Raw genomic sequence first — 22,346 nt, forward strand, 5'->3', positions numbered from 1 at the left:
CAATATACTACGTGGCTCTGTGCTGTATACTACATCACTGGGCAATATACTACGTCACTGGGCAATATACTACATCACTGGGAAATATACTACGTGGCTGGGCAATATACAACGTGACTGGCCAATATACTACGTGGCTGGCCAATATAATACGTGGCTGGGCAATATACTACGTGGCTGGGCAATATACTACGTAGCTGGGCAATATACTACGTCACTGGGCAATATACTACGTGTCTGACCAAAATACTACGTGGACTGTGCAATATACTACTTGGACATGCATATTCTAGAATACCCGATGCGTTAGAATCGGGCCACCATCTAGTTTTAAATAAATGTCCAGGAGAAATAACAGAGGAACATACAACACAATGTCCTGAGTGATTTTATGGGGAATGCAAGTATTTAGTAAAGCACAGCTAAGTCAGGAGAGCTGTGAAGTCCTATTTAAAGGGGTTGTCCACAGTATAGTTGCTAACTTGATTAGTGGGCTGTTATGTTTGGCTGGTGGTTAGGAGCACTAGAAATGACCAGATGAGCAAACTAGCAATACAGGACGAGCTCTGGGAAGTGGGAGCTCTGCTGACCGCAACCCCTAATCCTATCACAACAACTAGAAATAGCCGTGGAGCGTTCCTGACTCTGCCTAGACGCCTCTTCACAGCCTAAGAGCTAACTACCCCTAAAGACAGAAAATACAGCCTACCTTGCCTCAGAGAAATTCCCCAAAGAAATTGGCAGCCCCCACATATATTGACTGTGAGTTAAGATGGAAGTCACAAACACTGGAATGAAATAGGTTTCAGCATAGGAGGCCAGGCTAACTAAACAGACAGAGGATAGAAAAGGTATCTTTGCGGTCAGCATAAAATACTAACAAAAAACCACGCAGAGTGTGCAAAAGAAACCACCGCACCGACTCACGGCGCGGTGGTGCCACTCTGCATCCCAGAGCTTCCAGCTAACAAGATTAAATCATAATAGCAAGCTGGACAAAAACACAGTGGTAACAAATAAGCTAGCAGGGACTTAGCTTTTGCTGAAATAGACAAGTCATCTGAAAGATCCAAGAGAACTGAACCAGTACTAGGACATTGACAGCTGGCATCAAGTAAAGATCTGAGTGGAGTTAAATAGAGCAGCCAGCCAAGGCCTGAACGAGATCAGCTGGAGAAGGAATCTCAGAACCAGCAGCTCCACTCACAGCCACCAGAGGGAGTCCAATAACAGAACTCACCGAAGTACCATTCATAACCACAGGAGGGAGCTCGAGAACAGAATTCACAACAGTGGGCATCTGACTGCTCGGGCCCACACTGATCAGAACAGGTAACCTTTTTTTCCACATTCTCAACCATGGCTGCCAAGCGCTGCGTACATCTTTTTTCGGCAGCCCCACAATAAATGGACAGAGGTCGAGCGTCCAAACTGCAGCGCCATTTTGTAACTGGTATAACAGTTACAAAATGTCGCTGCAGTTTGGACGCTCGACCTCTGTCCATTTTCTCATAAGGGAAAAAAAAAAAATTTTGATCCACCTACTGATCATATAGTTGCCAACTTTATTTTTTATTTTTTCTAGATAGCTAAACTCATGGACAACCAACTTTTTTACGGACACATTAGATGACCATCATAAACAATTAAGATTAGAAGTGATACCAGTCTACAGATCCTAAGATGTTAGCTACATTCACTGTGCGCTGTCAAAGAGTGATAAATCCACTAGTAAAAATTTGTACAAGTCTCACTAGCTTAAAAAAAAATTACCGACACACCCAAACAAGTTTTACGGGCAGGGGGAGAAAATGCCCTTTTTTCCGCACTGTTCGGCAATTTTTGGACCTGACTGGCCAGTGCGGACTTCCACCTATCAGCATGTTAACACCTATTCTACAGGTAGACAGATATAAAATGGACAACCCCTCAGAGATATATCATGGTGCAGAAATGTGCAACTCCAAGGAGTTAATTCCAGCTCTGCTACATCTGTAGTTTTCCATAGATACATAGCCAATAACAGAATGAATGCTTGATTTTTATCCATATTTATTTATTGCCAAGCATCATTAATACTTGCTAAGCAAATCATCCCTGCAGATGTTGGACCATCTACAAAAGCTTTTTATTGGGCTGCTAGGTAAAGACGAGGGATGTTGAAGTGCAGAATAGTGTGATCTAGCTTCACGAGCTTTGAGCAGAAGGGGAGGACCCAGGTCTCAGGCTGTCAGAGTTCTGGAGCTGGACTGCACCGCTGAGTTTCCTCTTGTAATCATGAAGGGGTTGGCAAACATCAGAATAGAGGATCTTACAGTGCCTTAAAGCATCTCGTAGGGCAGGTAACGTACTCATCCATCTCATTTATTAAGTTATTTGCTTTATTGCTGCACCATACTATTGCTTTTAGAAATGCTATACATGTAGAACTGATTATTTTATACATTTTTAAGTCTCAGATTTTTCCTTCGACAATTAAATGCTACAACATTGGTGTAGACTTAAGCGATTTGCATCAGTTTCCTGTTTAGTAAGAATAAAATCGCTATTTGTCCAACAATTATAAGAAATATAATAAGAACTAGATGCAAATGCGCCTAATTTCAGTTGAGTGCCATCTACCGGTGTTACATTAGTCCTGGTGTTATGTTGGGTAAAGGCTGCCGCATGAGTACAGAGGGAAGGAAGCGAAGTGTGCACAAATAGTAGGAATCCTAAATGAGAGGGAAAGCAGACGGCCTCCTATCTGTGATGTGCTGAGAGTTTGGGAAGCGAAATGATGTTTGCATATTATATTAATGTAAATATCACAAGGATCACGATTTCTCATCACATCCAGTAGCTTATTACACAGTAAGTACATCACATACAGAACAGGTTAAACCTGAAAACTCATTTCCCGATTTAAAAGCCAAGTATGTAGGGCATCGGTAATCTGTGAATTCACTATATAAATCATCTTGTACCATGCCCAAAATGTAAATTGTTGACTCACGCATCAGATTCATTTATGGGTTAAGGGCAAATAATAGCAATTAATTACACATCGTGCCAAAATCAACGAATTGTGCCAGTCATATGCCTTCAAAATGGGACATAACCACCAGAAACTGAGTGTGGTCAGGTGTGTGTGACAGCAGCCTCTGCTTCCACTTAATGAAGACTCACAATGGTGAACCAGGACAGAAGTTTCGGCATGCGGCATCTTATCTCGAGTGGTATGGCAGCACATATTACTCTCACAATGACTGATCTACACAGAGCTCCAACAAATCTACAGTTTTGAACACATATTTTAAATAAAAGTTTGGTGAGGTAAATGCCCAAATTCTCTTTTCAATGTGGTCGTCTTGGGAAAACTGAAAATTGCCAGAACACAGTATATTTGACCAATTTATACTGAGTCTAAGAAAGCTTCTTTGTGTTTTCCTTTTAATAAATACTTTAATGTTCCATCATCATCAAAATTATAGAGGGTTTTTATCTCTATTAGGACTGATAGGATGTTAAATGTCAGAGATGCTGGAGCAGATGAATGAAAAATGTGCTTGGCTGTTTCCATATTGCTACATAATATGATAGGTAGTGACTATAGATGGCCAAATCTTCCCCAGAATGCAGGACTGACAACTACTAATATGTCGTAAATGGATATCAAATTGATTGGCCACAAATGTTCACTGGGGAAGAAACCCCTTTAATTAAATGTAATTAATGGGAATGTCAGCCTGATTAGTCTACAGATGGTGAAGATCTGCTTGACTGTGCTTATTACATACGAAAGGAGCGCTGTGACTGGTAGTGCAGTTATCAGAGAAGTAACTACAGGGCGGCAGAGGTAAAAGTTGCATTTAGGCCCCAGGGGGGCAAGAATGGTCTCAAGTGAGAAATCTAGGACTTGTGGTAATTGGATAGGCTGTATTAAAGCCTCCACACACAGTCCAAACCTGTTGATATCAACTGTCTAATATGTAAGGGGTCCCAAACAGATGATTGTTGGGGAGATAAAGATCCAATATGTCTGATTTCGGACTGCCGATCCTTTTCTTCCCCAAGATAAAAGTCACTACCACAGATGTTTGGCAGTGTTCCTCCCATAGAGAACACAGGAGCACCCGGCAGACCCATCGTTCCTGTATATGGGAGAGATAAATGAGAAAGCTGCCGAATCCCCATCCAGTCGACTCAGCAGCTATTAAAGACTATAGGCGGCTTTACAGATTTTGCACTGAGGATGAGCTACTGAGCAGGGTTCAGTTGATGTTGAAAGTTGGATGAGACATTTATAGGATGTAAATGAAAACAAGGGGAAGTTACTGAAGTTTATCTTAAGTGCTTTCACAACTAGACGGCAGATAAGAATTGTGATTGTTGGTACTGTGCATTACAGCCTCTGGGCCTTACGGATACTTCCAGCTCCCCACCACAATATGTCAGCACAACTCAGGCTGCCTTCAACAGAACAGCATGGTATGGCTGCTCACAAGCATTAGCTGGGAATTCATCATTTATTAATAAGTGTACAGTAGCTCAATCTAAAAGGAACCTGCACTTAACCCTATTCTGGCGTTCTTACCTGAGCAAACAAGTTTTCTGTGCAGTTCTGACCACAGAGGGTGGATGGCGCTGTTTTCACTTGGTGACTGTTATGATGCCCTACAACTTGGGAGAAAGGGTAGATATTGCTAAAGAGGGATCTTTTTAATGTACAGTATCCAGAAATACACGTGAATCTCGTCTATTTATTAACAACCGAAATATACCAATGGAGATGGTATGAACACGGCTCCCTGGCAAGGTGGCTAAGGCACCAATTGCACTGTTATGTCTTTTGACTGTTCCATTTGCAAATACAGACAAATGTAATTAATGTCAAAAATTGATTAATTGCATAATGATACAAACTAAACCAGAGGGACCCCAATGATTATTATTGGGTCCGGCTAAGTTCAGTTACGGGCCTGTTTTTAGCACCCTGCACTTGTTTTGTTCATTCTAAAAACAGGCCCTTAATAGAATCCAGACAGAACCCATAATATAATCAGTCGCTCTGCCTCTGCTTCTGTTTGCATCAGATCCAGTTTTGCCATTAACCCCTTCCTGACATGCATGTATGTCGCAGGCTCAGAACCGATGGATTTCCATGGCAGTCGTGGCCCTGTTAAAGGCCGTCATCCATGACTGCCATCTTGGTTCTACTGTAAAGCCCAGCCGTCAAAAGAGGCCATCGTTTTCCTAAAATACCTCAATACTGCATTAATATAGAATAAGTAATCTAACGATCACATTTTTAATATTTTTAATATCCCTACGGGGACTTAAAAATAAAGTAAATTCAATTTTTTTCCAGATTAAAAATAAACGAAAAGAAAAAACATATTTGATATTACTGATGCAATAAAAGTCTGATTTAACAAGATATAAAATTATTGAGCCCGTGCAGTAAGCATTGTAAAGCAAAAATAATATATAGAATTGTCAGAGTTGCAATTTTTTAGACTTCGTGCCTCCCCCCAAAAATTGCAATAAATAGATATCAAAACATGGTATGTACCCCAAAATGGTGCAAATATACATGTCAGGTCGCCAGGCAAAAAATGCAAGTCTCCATACAACTTCATTGTTGGAAAATGAAAATGGCCACACTAACCAATTTTTTTCTTTAACCTGTATTTAATTTTTGTCACTATATATACAGTATATATATATATATATATATATATATATATATATATATATATATATATATAATGTATAAAGAAACTTGCCAGGTATGATATCGATGCAGTCCTAATGACCTGGGGAATTATTCAATTTTCACTGAAAATATCATGTATTAGATCTTTCCAACATCTTTGTAACCTAGGAAATCATGTTGCAAAGTCATTTTTACTGTACAAAGAATGGCATTAAAACAGGAATAACAGAGCCAGAAAACATTGGCAGAACAGTATTTCTGTGACATTTCACCACACTGTTTTTAAAAAGCGAATTGCAGTTTTGAGTTACAGGTGCTTTTCACAAAATTAGAATATCATCAAAAAGTTAATTTATTTCAGTTCTTCAATGCAAAAAGTTAAACTCATATATTATATAGAGTCATTACAAACAGAGTGATATATTTCAAGTGTTTATTTCTGTTAATGTTGATGATTATGGCTTAAAGCTAATAAAAACCCAAAAGTCATTATCTCAGTAAATTAGAATAATTAACAAAAAAATACCTGCAAAGACTTCCTAAGCATTTAAAAAGGTCCCTTAGTCTGTTTCAGTAGGCTCCACAATCATGGGGAAGACTGGTGACTTGACATGTCCAGAAGGCAGTCATTCACAAACTCCACAAGGAAAGTAAATTTTGCATTTCATTTGGAAATCAAGGTCCCAGAGTCTGGAGGAAGAGTGGAGAGGCCACAATCCAAGGTGCTTGAGGTCTAGTGTGAGGTTTCCACAATCAGTGATGGTTTGGGGAGCCATGTCATCTGCTGGTGTAGGTCCACTTTGTCAAGACCAAAGTCAGCTCAGTCGTCTACCAGGAAATTTTAGATCACTTCATGCCTCCCTCTGCCGACAAGCTTTTTGGAGATGGAAATTTAATTCTCCAGCAGGACTTGGCACCTGTCCACATTGCTAAATGTACCAATACCTGGTTTAAAAACAAAAGTATCACAGCAAACTCGCCTGACCTTAACCCTATAGAGAATCTATGGGGTATTGTCAAGAGGAAGACGTGAGAAACCAGATCCAACAATGCAGATGAGCTGAAGGCTGCTATCAAAGCAACCTGGGCTTCCATAACACCTCAGCAGTGCCATAGGCTGATTGCCTCCATGCCACGCCACATTGATGCAGTAATTGATGCAAAAGGAGCCCCGACCAAGTATTGAGTGCATTTACTGAACATACATTTCAGTAGGCCAACATTTCGGATTTTAAAATCATTTTTCAATCTGTAATAACTTTTGGGTTTTCATTGGCTGTAAGCCAGAATCATCAACATTAACAGAAACGAACACTTGAAACAAATCACTCTGTTTGTATTGGCTCTATAAAATATATAAGTTTCACTTTTTGCATTGAAGAACCAAAATAAATTAACTTTTAGATAATATTCTAATTTTGTGAGAAGCACCTGTACTTCATTCAATTTACTGTACAAAATACTGAAGAAAGGACAAACAATGATGTCAGGTGAAATGGTGAAAAAATGCTGTTCTGATATCATTTATTATTAATTTCATTTACACAGCTTACATTGTATGATAAAAATGACATGCAACATGATTCTCCAGGTCACTTGGATTGCAGCCATACCATAAATAGTTTATACTATTCCATATAGCCATACCTTATAGCTTTTTTAATATTTTCCTAGACTTAAAACTTTTTAATTTTCTAGTCAAAAACCTACATGAAGATTTATTTTTTAATAATAATAATAATAATAATTTTTATTTATATAGCGCCAACATATTCCGCAGCACTTTACAATTAAGCAGGGACATGTATAGACAATAAATTCAATACAAGTTAAGACAATTTAAACAGTGACATTAGGGGTGAGGTTCCTGCTCGCAAGCTTACAATCTACAAGGCAATGGGGGGACACAATAGGTGAAAAGTGCTTGTTATTTCAGGTCTGGCAATTATAATACATAGGGATTTTTATACAAAGCTGCATGATCCGGTCATCAGCCCGTGTGTTTAAGTGCAATAGTCAAGTATCAAGTGCAGTTAATCGTGTGCATGGAGGGTGTGGAGACAGATGAATAGTAGGGTGCAGATTAAGAATAATATTTGGAAGGAGGGAACAGGGCAAAGTTAGTTTACTGAGTAGTTGATGTGGTAGGCTTGTTTGAAGAGATGGGTTTTCAAAGCGCGCTTGAATAGGTCGGGGCTAGGTATCAGTCTGATCGTCTGGGGAAGTGCATTCCAGAGAGCTGGTGCAGCACGAGAGAAGTCTTGGAGATGAAGGTGTGAGGTTTGGATTACAGGGGATGTTAGTCTTAGGTAATTTGTAGAATGGAGGGCACGTGTAGGGCGATAGACAGAGATGAGAGAGGAGATATAAGGCGGTGCTTGTTTGCGTGCTTTCAACGGTGCTCTCTGGTTCCTGCCAAAGGGATATCATATAGGTGAGTTTCTCTCCTTCCCCATTACTAACCAACAATTTTCCACCCACTTTGGAAATGAGTGGGAGACCGGGACGTGCTCTGGATGCTTCTAGATGTGGTTGACCTTGTAAAACTGCCAAATCAGATCCGTGGCTTGGGTATTTAGGTTGCTTTAATTCTAGAAACGTTTTTGGGTATCAAAATGTCCTACAGCAAAGGGTGAGGAAGCACACAAAGTAAATGATTTTCAAAGTAACTAGGAGCATGGTATAGATCTTCAGCCTTTATCTTGGCTAACAAATCCCCTACATCTTTAAATATATTATAAGTAAGGGATAGCCAAAACTCAAATTCCAAGTTTCTCTGCAAATAGGACTTTACCCTGCATGACCTACCCCTGAATCCTTAACTCAGCACTCTTCTCTACACCTCTACCCCACAACTTGTTAACCCCTTAAAATCAACCCCATCTAACAACATCCCGGTCACTTCTTCGGTAATGTGCTCACTCCAGTTTGGGTACATATGACATCTAAAGCGTGTGGTCAATGTTCTAAAGTGAGCTGTAGCACATATCTCTTGGAAAAATAAGAAGGAATCTTAGTAGCTAATTAAATTAATAGTTGACATATTTTGCTGGAGAGGTTTAATAGACCCAAACAGAGCATTTATTTTCACAACTAGATGGTGGCCCGATTCTAACGCATCGGGTATTCTAGAATATGCATGTCCACGTAGTATATTGCCCAGCCACGTAGTATATTGGGCAGCCACATACTATATTACCCAGCCACGTACTATATTGCCCAGTCACGTAGTATATTGCCCAGCTACGTAGTATATTGCCCAGTCACGTAGTATACTGCCCAGTGACGTAGTATATTGCCCAGCCACATAGTATATTGCCCAGTCACATAGTATACAGCACACACACGTAGTATACTGCCCATAAAATACTAACAGCACTGATAGAGTAAATAAGATGAATGCTACTGTGTCCTGAGGTCGCAGCATGTCTGCCGTGCACACCGGGGGTCCCGGGATAACACGGCCGCGCTTCCCCATGCTGGATGAGAGGAGCGCCCCCTGCCAGCGGCTGCAGGCAGTGGAGGCTCCAGTTCAGCACATGTAGTGCTCTTACCGTTACCGGAGCGTGTATTCCTCCGCAGAATATGGCGGGACTGTGGCCGGTGCTACAGCCGCGGCCAGCGTGACGGCGCCCTGGGCCGAGAGGTACATAGAGCACCCGGTCTGCCCCAGGGACACCATGCAGGGCATCACTCTCAAGTACGGGTGACGGTAAGCAGGGGACGGTCCTGGGAGGCTAAAGGCAGTGTGCCAGGCTGGTGGGAGTGTGGAGCCCACCACCTGAGCTGTTTGCGGGCAGGAGACTGGCACTGCCGGGGTCTGCGGGGGGAGACTGGAGGGGAGTATGCGGGCGGCAGGCAGTGACTGCAGGGGAGTAGGGAGGGACTAATCAGACTGTGGCCGTCGCTGATTGGTCGCGGCAGCCATGACAGGCAGCTGGCACGACCAATCAGCGACTTGGATTCCATGACAGACAGAGGCCTTGACCAATGAATATCCGGGACAGACAGATGGAAGTACCCCTTAGACAATTATATATATAGATTGTTTTATAGGACCCCTCAATCCTCATTGTAATTGTGACGATACATTTCTAATGTATAATCACTGATCTACTACATTTAGCTAGTTCCATATATGAAGTTGGTGCCCTGTTCTCTATTTGTCCAAAATGGCGGAGGCAGAGACATCAGGAGCACTGTAAAAAGTCTGAATTATGCCCCTCCTGCCTTTCTCATACCTTTGTACACCGATGGATGAGAAGAGAAAGTAGGGTTCAGACCCTTCCCAGTGCCCCCCATACTTCTGCTTTTTTGGAAGGGGCTCCAAAATGGAAGAAGTGGCAGCAGAGCAAAGGTCATTGGATATGGAGACTATAAAGTAGAAAAATGTATATTCACATTTACTGTAGTGTCGCTTTATTAAATGACTGATGGATAATCTGTTAGTTACTGTAAGTAACATTAAACAGTTCCTGAGATAGTTCACATTGGTTCCTTGGCCTTATATATATATATCCTTATATTCAAAAGAAACAGGATACATCATCATTTACCAAATGTATTAAGTAGAAGTCTCCTCCAGCAAACAACGCTCAGCTCCAAGTGTCCCTAAATGTGATGACCCTAATCAAACCTCTGCCTTTGAAAGCAAATACAAGCCGACAAACACAACTCAGCTGCTGCGCAGTAGATAGTTCCTACTAACATGGAGGCAGATATTAGCCCATCTGTTCTGTTGCCAGATGTCTTCTCAGGAATTCTTGGAGTGAAAGAGAAACCTAAATTACTCATTTTTAGAAAATGAACAGATGTCACAAAGAATTCCTAATTCCCAGTAAACTCCTAAATCTTGTATTACAATTTACAAATGAAGATTTATCCCATTTTAGCATGTGAAGGCGTGTTTATTCCTCATAGAGAATATGGTAGAAATAGTATGTATTAATATAAACATTTCATATTTCTAAGGACTTTCTGTTAAAATCTGAAATGAAACTTTACACACAAAAGGCAGACGTCGAGCACTGTACATAAAGCAGATTGTACTGAGTGTAGCAACAGGTCCACAGTAACGGATAAATCCAAAAGAGGCCTCACTGGTCAAGAACAATAAGGCTATGTTCACATGTTGCATTTTTTTCTTTTTTTGCTGCGTTTATTCATGCAAATTTTAAGCTGTGTGTTTCGGTACCAGTAAAAGTTATGAGATTTCAGAAATCTCATGCACACACATTGAATTTTTTTTACTGACTGATTTAGAAAACTGCAGCGCATTACTGCAGCTTTTTTCAGTGTTTTTTCACCCAAAGAAAGTAATAGGTAAGTGCAAAAATACAGCAAAAATGCAGGTATCAAATTTTGCTGTGTACTTGGTGCAAAACCTTACGGAAGTTACCATATATACTCGAGTATAAGCCGACCCGAGTATAAGCCGAGACCCCTAATTTTGCCACAAAAAACTGGGAAAACGTATTATCTCGAGTAAAAATAAAAATAGATACCAATAAAAGTAAAATTGATTGAGACATCAGTAGGTTAAGTGTTAAAATGTGCTACATATAATGCTGCATACAGTTCATTATGGCCCCATAAGATGCTCCATATACAAATATGCCCCATATAATGCTGCATACAGTTCATTATGGCCCCATAAGATGCTCCATATAACAATGTGCCCCATATAATGCTCCATACAGTTCATTATGGCCCCATAAGATGCTCCATATAACAATGTGCCCCATATAATTCTCCATACAGTTCATTATGGCCCAATAAGATGCTCCATATAAAAATGTGTCACACATAATGCTCCATACAGTTCATTATGGCCCCATAAGATGCTCCATATAAAAATGTGCCACATATAATGCTCCATACAGTTCATTATGGCCCCATAAGATGTTCCATATAACAATGTGCCACGTAATGCTCCATACAGTTCATTATGGCCCCCTAAGATGCTCCATATAACAATGTGCCCCATATAATGCTCCATACTGTTCATTATGGCCCCATAAGATGCTCCATATAAAAATGTGCCACATGTAATGCTCCATACAGTTCATACAGTTCATTATGGCCCCATAAGATGCTCCATATAACAATGTGCCCCATATAATGCTCCATACTGTTCATTATGGCCCCATAAGATGCTCCATATAAAAATGTGCCACATGTAATGCTCCATACAGTTCATACAGTTCATTATGGCCCCATAAGATGCTCCATATAAAAATGTGCCACATGTAATGCTGCTGCAATAAAACATAATGACATACTCACCTCTTATTGCAGCCTGCTGCACCTCAGCATCCTGTCTCTCTGCAGTGACTGCTCAGGCAGAGGGCGGCGCGCACACTAATACGTCATCGCGCCCTCTGACCTGAACAGTCACTGCAGAGGACGCGGAAGATGGAGTGGCAGTGGAACAGGGAAAGGTGAATATGAAATACTCACCTGCTCCCGGCACGGTCCCTGGCAGCTTCTCCCAGACAGATGGTCTCCGGGAGCTGGCAGCTTCTTCCTCTGTCAGCTGTCACTGGTACCGCTCATTACAGTAATGAATATGCGGATCCACCCCTATGGGAGTGGAGTCCATATTCATTACTTTAATGAGTGGTACCACGTGACCGCTGAACAGCGGAAGAGCTGCGGGCACCGGAGACCATGTGACATGCATTGACCACGCCAGGATCAGGTGAGTATGTGACACTCGTCGCTCCCCCTCACCTGCCGACCCCCCAGCTGACCATGACTCGAGTATAAGCCGAGGAAGTGGGGGTAGATAAAGGCTGCATGAGCTAGTCGCCAGCCAATATTTGTGTTGCTTTTGGGAGTCTGAAGGAGGGTTTGATCAGAGGAGTAGAGGATGGACTATATATAAAAGAACTTTGAATAGGGAGCATGGTAGGCCACTCTAAACATGTGTTTTTAGGGAGTGCCTAAAACTGTGTAAGTTGTGGTTAGTCCTAATTTCTTGGGGTAGAGCATTCCAGAGGATTGATGCAACTTGGGAGATGTCTTGGAGCCGGGAGTGGGAGGTATGGGTTAGTGCTGATGATAGTCAAAGGTCGCTTGTGGAGCGTAATGAGCGGGTAGGCTGATAGACAGAAATGTGGGAGGAGATGTAAGGGGTAAAGTCAGGAAGCAACGTGTATAGTTGTGAGTCATCAGCATAAAAATGGTACTGAAAGCCAAATTTGCTGATTGTCTGTCCAATTGGGGCTGTGTAGAGAGAGAAGAGAAAAAAGTCCAGGACTGAACCCATAGGGACCCCAATGGTAAGAGGAAGAGGAGACAAAGTGGAGCCAGCAAACAATACAATGAAGGAGCCATCAGAAAAATAGGAAGAGAACCATGACAGGGCAGTGTCATTTATGCTAATTGATAGGAGCATAGAGAGGAGGATATAGTGGTCAACAGTGTCAAAAGCTGCAGAGAGGTCAAGAAGAATAAGCAGAGACTAGTCACCGTTACATTTTGCTGTCAAAAAGTCGTTGGTCATTTTGATGAATGCAGTTTCTGTAGAATTTAGGGGATGGAAGCTGGACAGTGATGGATCTAGGAGAGCGTGAGTGGAGAGGTAATAGTTAAGGCGGGAGTAGACCAGATGCTTCAAGAGTTTAGAGATGAAGGGGAGATTGGAGACTGGTCTGTAGTTATTTGTACAGGATGGGTCGAGAGAGGTTTTTTAATAATGGAGTAATGGAAGAGTGTTTGAAAGAGAAAGGGAAGATACAAGAAGAGAGAGAGAGATTGAAGATTTTAGTTAGGTGAGTAATGACGACTGAACTGGAGAGAGAGACTGGAGTAGGTGTGAGGGAATGGGGTCAGTAGTGTATGTAGTAGGACGACAAGAAGAGAGCATCATGGAGACTTCTTCTACTGTGACCGAGTGAAATGTGGAGAGTGAGCCAGAGGAGATGATTGGAGGGACTGGAGTTGTGGCAATTGGTGGCTGGGAGCTGATTTCCTGCCAGATATATTTTTTTATTTTCTCTGTAAAGTGGGAGGCCAGATCATCAGCACAGATGTCTGTGATAGTGGCCTGTGCTTTCAGACTGAGAAGGGAGTGAAATGTGTTGAAGAGTTATTTCGGATTGTTTGATAGTGAGGAAATCAGGATGGTGAAGTAGGTCTGTTTGGTGAGGAGAATGGTAGAATTATAGGTTCTGAGTATGAATTAATAATGGCTAAAGTTATATGGTGTGCACATTTTTCTCCACAGGTGTTCCACACTCTTAGAGCTTTGCTGGAAAATCAAGTTTGTGATGTGAGCCAGGGCTGTTTTACTCTGTGTTTGTAGGTTATGAGGGTGAGGGGCGCTACTTGTTCCAAGATGCTTCTGAGAGTGTTATTGAAGTGATGTACAGCCAGATCAGGACAGAAAAAAAGGGGATTAGGGACAGTGATGAGTGAAGGGGGTCCGTAAGTGTATGAGGGTTAATAGCTTGTAGATTTCTGAATATGGGGTACGTAGGAGTGTGCTAGTGTGGGCAAGGATTTGTGAGCGTGAAAGAGAGAATGTTGTGGTCAGAGAGGGGAAGAGGTGAGTTATCCAGGTAGGAGATTGAACAGAGCCAAACAAAAACCAGATCAATGGTGTTACCATCTTTGTGCGTCTCAGAGGTTGAGAGCTGTGAGAGTCCAAGAGAAGTGGTTAGAGATAGGAGTTGGGATACAGATGGGGATGTGGGGCTGTTTATGTGAATGTTGAAGTCTCCCAGGATAAGTGTTGGTAATTCTAGGGACATGTAGTGCGGCAGCCAGGCAAAAAAATGGTCAAGGAAGTGGGTGGGTGGGTGAGCCTGGGGACTGTAAATGACCTCTACTCTGAGGGAGAGGGGATGGAAGAGCCTCATGGTGTGAACTTCAAAAGAAGGGAATCATAGTGATGGAACTGGGGGGATGACCTAGAAAATTCACTGTGGTGACAGAAGTATGCCGACTCTACCACCAAATCTGTTTGCGGGTCTCAGGGAATGGGAAAAATGTAAGCTGCCATGGGAAATAGCAGCAGTGGAGACAGTGTCAGAATCTTGAATTCAGGTTTCAGCGAGGGCCAACATATTAAGACAGTTGTTTTTAAAGTAGTTGTGCAGGAAAGGAAGCTTATTTCATATAGATCATGGATTCCAGAGTGCCCAATTAAGAGAAGGAGATGAAGGAGTACAACTAATATTAGTAAGGTTAGTAAGGTTTCAATGTGAGGTAGGGGAAGGGTTGAAGTTGGCGGAGGGTGGACCGGTGTTGGGAGAGATATCCCCTGAAATAAGTAGCAGTAAAAAGAGAAAGAGCAAGTAGTTCTTGGATTTGTGACATGTTTTTTTGTGCGATGTCTTTGGGCAAGATGAGCTTTTTCAGGAAGGTGAGAAGAGCATGGGAGCTGTACATGGGAGAGTGAAGTGGAGAGGGGCTGATATGGATGAGTGGTGATGAAGGGGGGATGGGGCGGTAAATTTGGATGACAAAGGCACACAGTAAAGGTACCTTCACACGAAACGACTTTGTAACGATATCGCTAGCGATCCGTGACGTTGCAGCGTCCTCGCTAGCGATATCGTTTAGTTTGACACGCAGCAGTGATCAGGATCCTGCTGTGATGTCGCTGGTCGCTGAATAAAGTCCAGAACTTTATTTGGTCGTCCGATCGCCATGTATCGTTGTGTTTGAAAGCAAAAGCAACGATACCAGCGATGTTTTACACTGGTAACCAGGGTAAACATCGGGTTACCAAGCGCAGGGCCGCGCTTAGTAACCCGATGTTTACCCTGGTTACCAGCGTAAAAGTAAAAAAAACAAACAGTACATGCTCACCTGCGCGTCCCCCAGCGTCTGCTTCCTGACACTGACTGAGCGCCGGCCCTAAAGTGAAAGTGAAAGCACAGCGGTGACGTCACCGCTGTGCTGTTAGGGCCGGAGCTCAGTCTGTGTCAGGAAGCAGACGCTGTGGGACGCGCAGGTGAGTATGCAGTATTTGTTTTTTTTACTTTTACGCTGGTAACCAGGGTAAACATCGGGTTACTAAGCGCGGCCCTGCGCTTAGCAACCCGATGTTTACCCTGGTTACCCGGGGACCTCGGCATCGTTGGTCGCTGGAGAGCGGTCTGTGTGACAGCTCCCCAGCGATCAAACAGCGACGCTGCAGCGATCGGCATCGTTGTCGCTATCGCTGCAGTGTCGCTTCGTGTGAAGGTACCTTAAGATTGAGATAACTAACATGGTAAAAAGAGAGTACAAAGTCTGGGTTACCTGACTTCAGGCCTGACTAACTGTCATTGAATTAACTGCTGGATACTTGGCTACAAGGATACTTTGCTGACAGGGACACGTGCATGCACCCTACACACGAGCACTCCTTAGGAATATTCTAAATTTATAGGGCTGTCTATAGGGGCAGGGGAGAGGAATTGTGGGAGCTGGTTTTGGATAAATTAGCAGCTGGTCAACACACAAGGGGGTGGATAGATGTTCAAAGACAGCCAGACCTAAGGGTACTGTCACACTCTGCAACTTTCCAACGATCACGACCAGCGATACGACCAGGCCGTGATCGTTGGAAAGTCGTTGTGTGGTCGCTGGAGAGCTGTCACACAGACAGCTCTCCAGCGACCAACGATGCCAAAGGCCCCGGGTAACCAGGGTAAACATCGGGTTACTAAGCTCAGGGCCGCGCTTAGTAACCCGATGTTTACCCTGGTTACCATCGTAAAAGTAAAAAAAAACAAACAGTACATTCCGGTGTCCGTCAGGTCCCTTGCAGTCTGCTTCCCACTCTGACTGAGTGCCGCCGTAAAGTGAAAGCAGATCACAGCGGTGGCATCACCGCTGTGCTCTGCTCTTGCTTTCCGGCCGGCAGTCAGTTAGAGCGGGAAGCAGACGGCTAGGGACCTGACAGACACCGGAATGTGAGTATGTACTGTTTGTTTTTTTACTTTTACGATGGTAACCAGGGTAAACATCGGGTTACTAAGCGCGGCCCTGCGCTTAGTAACCCGATGTTTACCCTGGTTACAAGCGAACGCATCGTTGGATCGGTGTCACACACACCGATCCAACGATGACAGCGGGAGATCCAGCGACGAAAGAAAGTTCCAAACGATCTGCTATGATGTACAATTCTCACAGGGTCCCTGATCGCTGCTGCGTGTCAGACACAGCGATATCGTATGGATATCGCTGGAACGTCACGGATCGTACCGTCGTAGCGACAAAAATGCCACTGTGAGACAGTACCCTAACACAAGGCCTGACTGCATCTGCATGCTACAACACCTTTCATCAGATAACATCTACAGTGACCTAAGAATGGACATACAGCAGTGAATACTGAATAGATTGCAATACACAACTTCTAGCAGAGATAAAGCAGGCAGAAACATTATACCACTAAATTGTTGCAGGACCACAAAGCAGTAGATGGCAGACAGCAAGCAGAGATGTTATACCATTAAATTTTGCAGAATCACAAAGCAGTATGAGAACATAATTGTTTTTTGGGAATGTCAAAGCAATATATAAAGCAGTAAGGTGGCTCAGTGGTTACCACTGTCGCTATGCTGTGCTGTTGTCTTGAGTTCAAATCCCACCTAGAACAACATCTACAAGGAGTCTGGGCCTGATTCACTATTTGTTTTTTTTAGTCGCTTTTGTTTTTTTATATTGTCGTATTCTTTGATGATTTTGAGCCAAATTCTTCAAAATGATCAACATCGTTCATAAATTTTGAGCAAAAATAAAAACAAGCCTCTATTCATCAAGACCAGCATGAACAAGGCGGATCTTGACTAGTGAGTGTCTCCTAATGAATCGGGTGTGTCTGGAAAGTGCCATATGCCTCCATGCTCCATTATAACCCTGTATGTAACCCCTTTTCTCATGTACAGTGTAGCGCCCCCACTGCCGCAGGGCCGAGGGGTACCCGGTACCGGGCCTCTGAGTCTCTGCTCTGGGGTTGTCACGGTGGCTAGACCCGGTCCGTGACCCTGCTGAAGGGGCGTACAGTAAATGATAGGTGTGGATGGTGGTAGTGGTGCTGTGGTGGTGCGGTGCAGTAAATAACGAGGACACCAGGTTGCAGTCTCTTTACCTCTTTACTGAAGATCTCTGGGTCCTCAGTCCGGAGTCCGGATAACCAGGCTTCGCAAGTCCGGCCGGTCCAATGGCACCTCCAGAGTTCTCTTAACAGGTGGAAATCTGTGCCTTCCTTCTAGCGCTATGTGTTGCGGTCCTTCCCTGCTGTGCTTACGGAAAGTCCCCACAACTGTTGTGTCTGTTTCTTAAGTTCCCTCACAACTCGATTAGATGATGTTCTGCTAATCCTCCGTCCCTCCCTGATGTTACGGTTGGGACGGCACCCGTATGACGGGTAGGCTCGGAGCTCTTCCGGGACCCTAGAGTCGCCCCTCTCCACAGGTTGCCCCCCAAGACTGCATAGGTGATTTAGATGAGACAGCCCGCCTTTGACTGACTGTCCTGCCGTTGGTTTAGAGTATTGCTTGAAGCTGAATATTGTAATACTCCCTCGGCGTTCCGGCCGCCGGTTATGCGCCTCAGTAGGATGTTGCCTCGGTCTTACAGCACGACCCCTACTGGTATTCTCCTTGTTGCTTTGATCTCGTTTCTCACTCAGCACAATCTATCTCGCTTCCAATCCCTCCTTGGGCACCGCCGCTATACTGAGCAGGCACGGTCCCGTTACGTTCGCTCAAGTTGCCAAGCCTCTGTCAGGATCCCACCCCTGACAGGGACCCTACTGAATCTTCTCCTGCAACACCCTCTGCCACAAGGTGTTGCCTGGTTCCCATCCAGTCGGCTTTCTCTCTAACTTCCTGCCCGACCCCCAGTTTACCCACAATGGTGGGGAGTGGCCTAGTGAATAGAACCCTTAGCTCCCCCCGGTGGCCCGGCTGTGAAATGTATTGGTGTCTGTGATACCTGGTCAGATGAACTCCTTCAGTGCCATCAGACGTACCATAGCTCCCCTTAGTGGCGGAGCCACAGTACTGCAACGACCAGGACTCTGGGGCGCTGCATACAGCACCATGGAATTAATGGTGCTATATAAATAAATAATAATAATAATGCACTTGCCAAAAATCTTACTCTAGTTGGAAATGCCACAGACAAGCTGCGGCATCACGCACCTATTCTGCATTACAAAAAAAGTTAAGACTTTTTAAAGCGATTTAAGCCACAATTTGCATTTATTTTTGTATGTAGCATTTTTTGTGTATGCTCTACTAAAATGGTACAAAATTTGCAAAAAAAAATTCAGATTTACGTAAAATAACTCAAGCGAGGAATAGAGTAGAATTTTAAAACTTTTTAAAAAAAAAAATCACAATTGATGAATCAGCCAAAAGCATCTGCAAACCACAAACTTTCACCACAATGACAAACAGAAAAAGCAGACAAACAAATGGGGCCAAACTCATTATTGCATTCATACATGTTTTTTGCATAGTATTTGGTGTTTTGCGCTACTGAATTGTACCAGCCAGGAGCATAGTGTGTGTGTGTTTGGGACAAAGAAGCAATTGCACCAGGTTCTAAATTCTATTGGGGTGCAAAATTGTTCCTCCAGCCCCCACCGCCACGACTTTTAGGAGCAACGCAGGGGCTCAGTGAGTACGAGTGAGATTAGTAAAAAGCCAAAAGCTGCTTTGACATGTCAGTTTGTGCCACAAGTTCCTATGCAGAACACAGCAGATGAGTTTGACACTGGCTACTGTGCTGTGCAAAGGCAGCCACCGAGATGGAAAAACTTAGTATTTACAATTAATGTTGTCATTGTTGCTGCAGTGCAGAGCGCAGCAGCTAATTAGAAACTCATCTTGACTGCTGCTCTCTGAATAGGCAGCAGCTAAGATGGCAAAGGCTCAACAGTGCTCTCTCACAGCTATTTGCCTTTTCTCTCATTTACAATTTTCTGAGAGGAGAGACAGAAGCCTGCTGGGAGGGCTGTCCCAAGTAAAAAAAAAAATATCTACTGGAAAATAAAAACACTAATGTTTTAATAAATTTTGAGTTTTTGCAATGTATTAGGGTTAGGACTAGAACAAAGGTTAGAGCTAGGACAAGTGTTAGGGTATGTGCACAGGCTGCGGATTACTCTGCGGATTTTTCCAGACTGATTTTGGTAAATCCGCAGGTAAACCGCACTGCGGATTTCCTGCGGAATTACCAAGGATTTACCGCGATTTTTTGCGGATTTTGTGTGGATTCCACCTGCGGTTTTACACCTGCGGATTCCTATTATGGAACAGGTGTAAACCGCTGCGGAATCCGCACAAAGAATTGACATGCTGCGGAATAAACAACGCTACGTTTCCGCGTGGTTTTTTCCACGGCATGGGCACTGACGATTTTGTTTTTCATAGGTTTACATGGTACTGTAAACTCGTGGAAAACTGTTGCGAATCTGCAGCCGCCAATCCGATGCGGATCCGCAGCAAAATCCGCAATGTGTGCACATACCCTTAGGGCTAGAGCTTGGCTATGGTTAGGCCTGTGGTAAAAACAAAATTTAGGGTTAAAACTAGGATTAGTATAATGGATAGGGATAGGGTAATACAATAGTTACATAAGAAACAAAAATATAAAATATAAATCAAAATGTCATAAATAAACTGAATAGTATTAGCATTTTGTGCCAGATTTAAGAAAAAAATCAGAAAACAGGGTCAAAGGGCAAGAACTATAATTCCATTGTCATAAAATATAATACTTGTGATATAGGGATAATAAATGTAATACTGGATTTGGGAAAGTGACTCAGGAAGTAGTCCACAGGTTAAGGGGTGCAAAATACTTGCCTTGAGCTTGGCTCTAGAAACCCACGTTACATGACTCGTACTGGCCACTAGGCGATAAAATACTTATTTATAGAAAATGTTAACTACATACTGCTGTCCAGCTGTGGACCATTTTTATTGTGCTCAAGTGCAGATAAGACCAACACTTATCCCGTCCACTGTACTAAGTGCTATTTGCTTGTGTCTTGGATAGCAGTTGGACACAATACAAAAATGCTTTTGTTACTAAGCTTCCCGTTCTTGAATTTACATTGCTATGTATGGGCAACACATTTCAGAGTTTATAAATTAACTACTGGATAGCGATAAAATCATCATGGATTTCCTAGAATGACTAAAAATAAGATATGGGGAAGTAGATATAAATCATTGCCAATTGAATGACGTAACCAACTCCAAGATTCAGCTCTTTTGCTTTCGCGGTGTCATGTAGTTAGTCATAGTCACATTATAAAAAATTCACTGGGAATGTTTCATTTTGGGTTTCAGACAAGTTCATATTATGTGATACAGTCTCTCACATTGATTATATAGTAGTTAATGAATTTCATTATAAAAACAGAGTTTTGTATTTATAGAATTTGATATAAAACAGAGACTACCCTATTTACTATAAAAACTTAGCATTGTCATCCAACATGGGATTTATGGCAGAGAAACATTTCTACTAGACATGAACAGATCAATCCGTGGTGGATCAAGTTCCAGCCAAAGTTCCTGAAATTCACAGTTGAGTGCAAATTCGAACAATCAGCGTTTCGTTTCATGAACATCGGAAAAAAAAATGCGAAAATGGCAGCGCCATTCCACACACTGCTGAAAACTCAGTGGACATGCGAATGGCATCATGTGTGAACATGCGGGCATCCCCATAATGCCCTGCAGCAATCAGATCTGATGGTCTAACCCAATCAATCAAATAGTGGTATCATAGACAGTATAAAAAAAATAGTGACAGACAATAAATATTTTATGCTTGTACTGTGAAGACATAGGAGCTCAAAATACACAGCATAGGGATAGAAACAGGCTTAGGGCTCATTTCCACATGCGAGGCACACGTCCGTATCTCGCATGTGGAAATCAAGCTCTGGCGCCGGCACTTTGGAGCGGAGCTGTGCAGCTCCATGTGTTCCTATGCGGCCGCACGCTCTGCTCTGGAGTGCCGGCGCCACAGCTTGGTTTCCACATGCGAGATACGGACGTGTGCCTCGCATGTGGAAATGAGCCCTTAATGTGATTGTGGTGTACTAGTGCTGACTAGGTAGATGGGAGTGATAATCTGTCACTACTAATCCAAAGATTTAATTAAGCAATATATAGGGAACTGCTAACTGCTGTAGCTCTATTGTGTGACTGAATTGACTGATCTATAACATACTGAAGTAACACCATGTTAATAGCTGCATCACAATCTTACATCCCTATCAGTTTGTCTTTGGAATGTGGGAGGAAACCGGAGTACCTGGAGGAAACCCACGCAAACACGGGAGAACATACAAACTCCTTGCAGATGTTGTCCCTGGTGGGATTTGAACCCAGGACTCCAGTGCTGCAGTACAAACCACTGAGCCACCGTGCTGTCCATGCCCACTATACGTGCACCGTGACCACGGCTTACCTGCGGAGACAGACAAGCGGCACGTCTTTCCAAATTTCACCCGTCTAATGTATTGGACGTGGTTATTCTGCACTGTTCCATGAACACACGCGGAATCACCTGCACTCAAATGTTGGCAGCTCTTTGGACGCACCGGACATGTGCTGCGTCCAAAGCGCTGCCTAATACTGAACGTCTGCACATACCCTCATTGCTAATTTTGGAAATC

At 43.1% G+C, this 22,346-nt stretch overlaps 2 protein-coding genes across 2 annotated transcripts in view; one reads left to right on the plus strand and one right to left on the minus strand.

Annotated features, from left to right (window-relative positions):
- MED12L (mediator complex subunit 12L) overlaps positions 1-22,346 on the minus strand; it is a 995,158-nt gene that overhangs the window by 645,713 nt on the left and 327,099 nt on the right. The gene's annotated exons all lie outside the window — the stretch shown is intronic.
- The window catches only part of P2RY14 (purinergic receptor P2Y14), a 91,507-nt gene continuing 71,410 nt past the window's right edge, over positions 2,250-22,346 (plus strand). Inside the window, exon 1 of the mRNA XM_077290758.1 lies at positions 2,250-2,342. The gene's annotated coding sequence lies outside the window, so the exon portion shown is untranslated. The remainder of the gene's footprint in view (positions 2,343-22,346) is intronic.

The sequence above is a fragment of the Ranitomeya variabilis genome, chromosome 2 (assembly GCF_051348905.1).
Source record: "Ranitomeya variabilis isolate aRanVar5 chromosome 2, aRanVar5.hap1, whole genome shotgun sequence".
In the NCBI taxonomy this organism is placed as follows: domain Eukaryota; kingdom Metazoa; phylum Chordata; class Amphibia; order Anura; family Dendrobatidae; genus Ranitomeya; species Ranitomeya variabilis.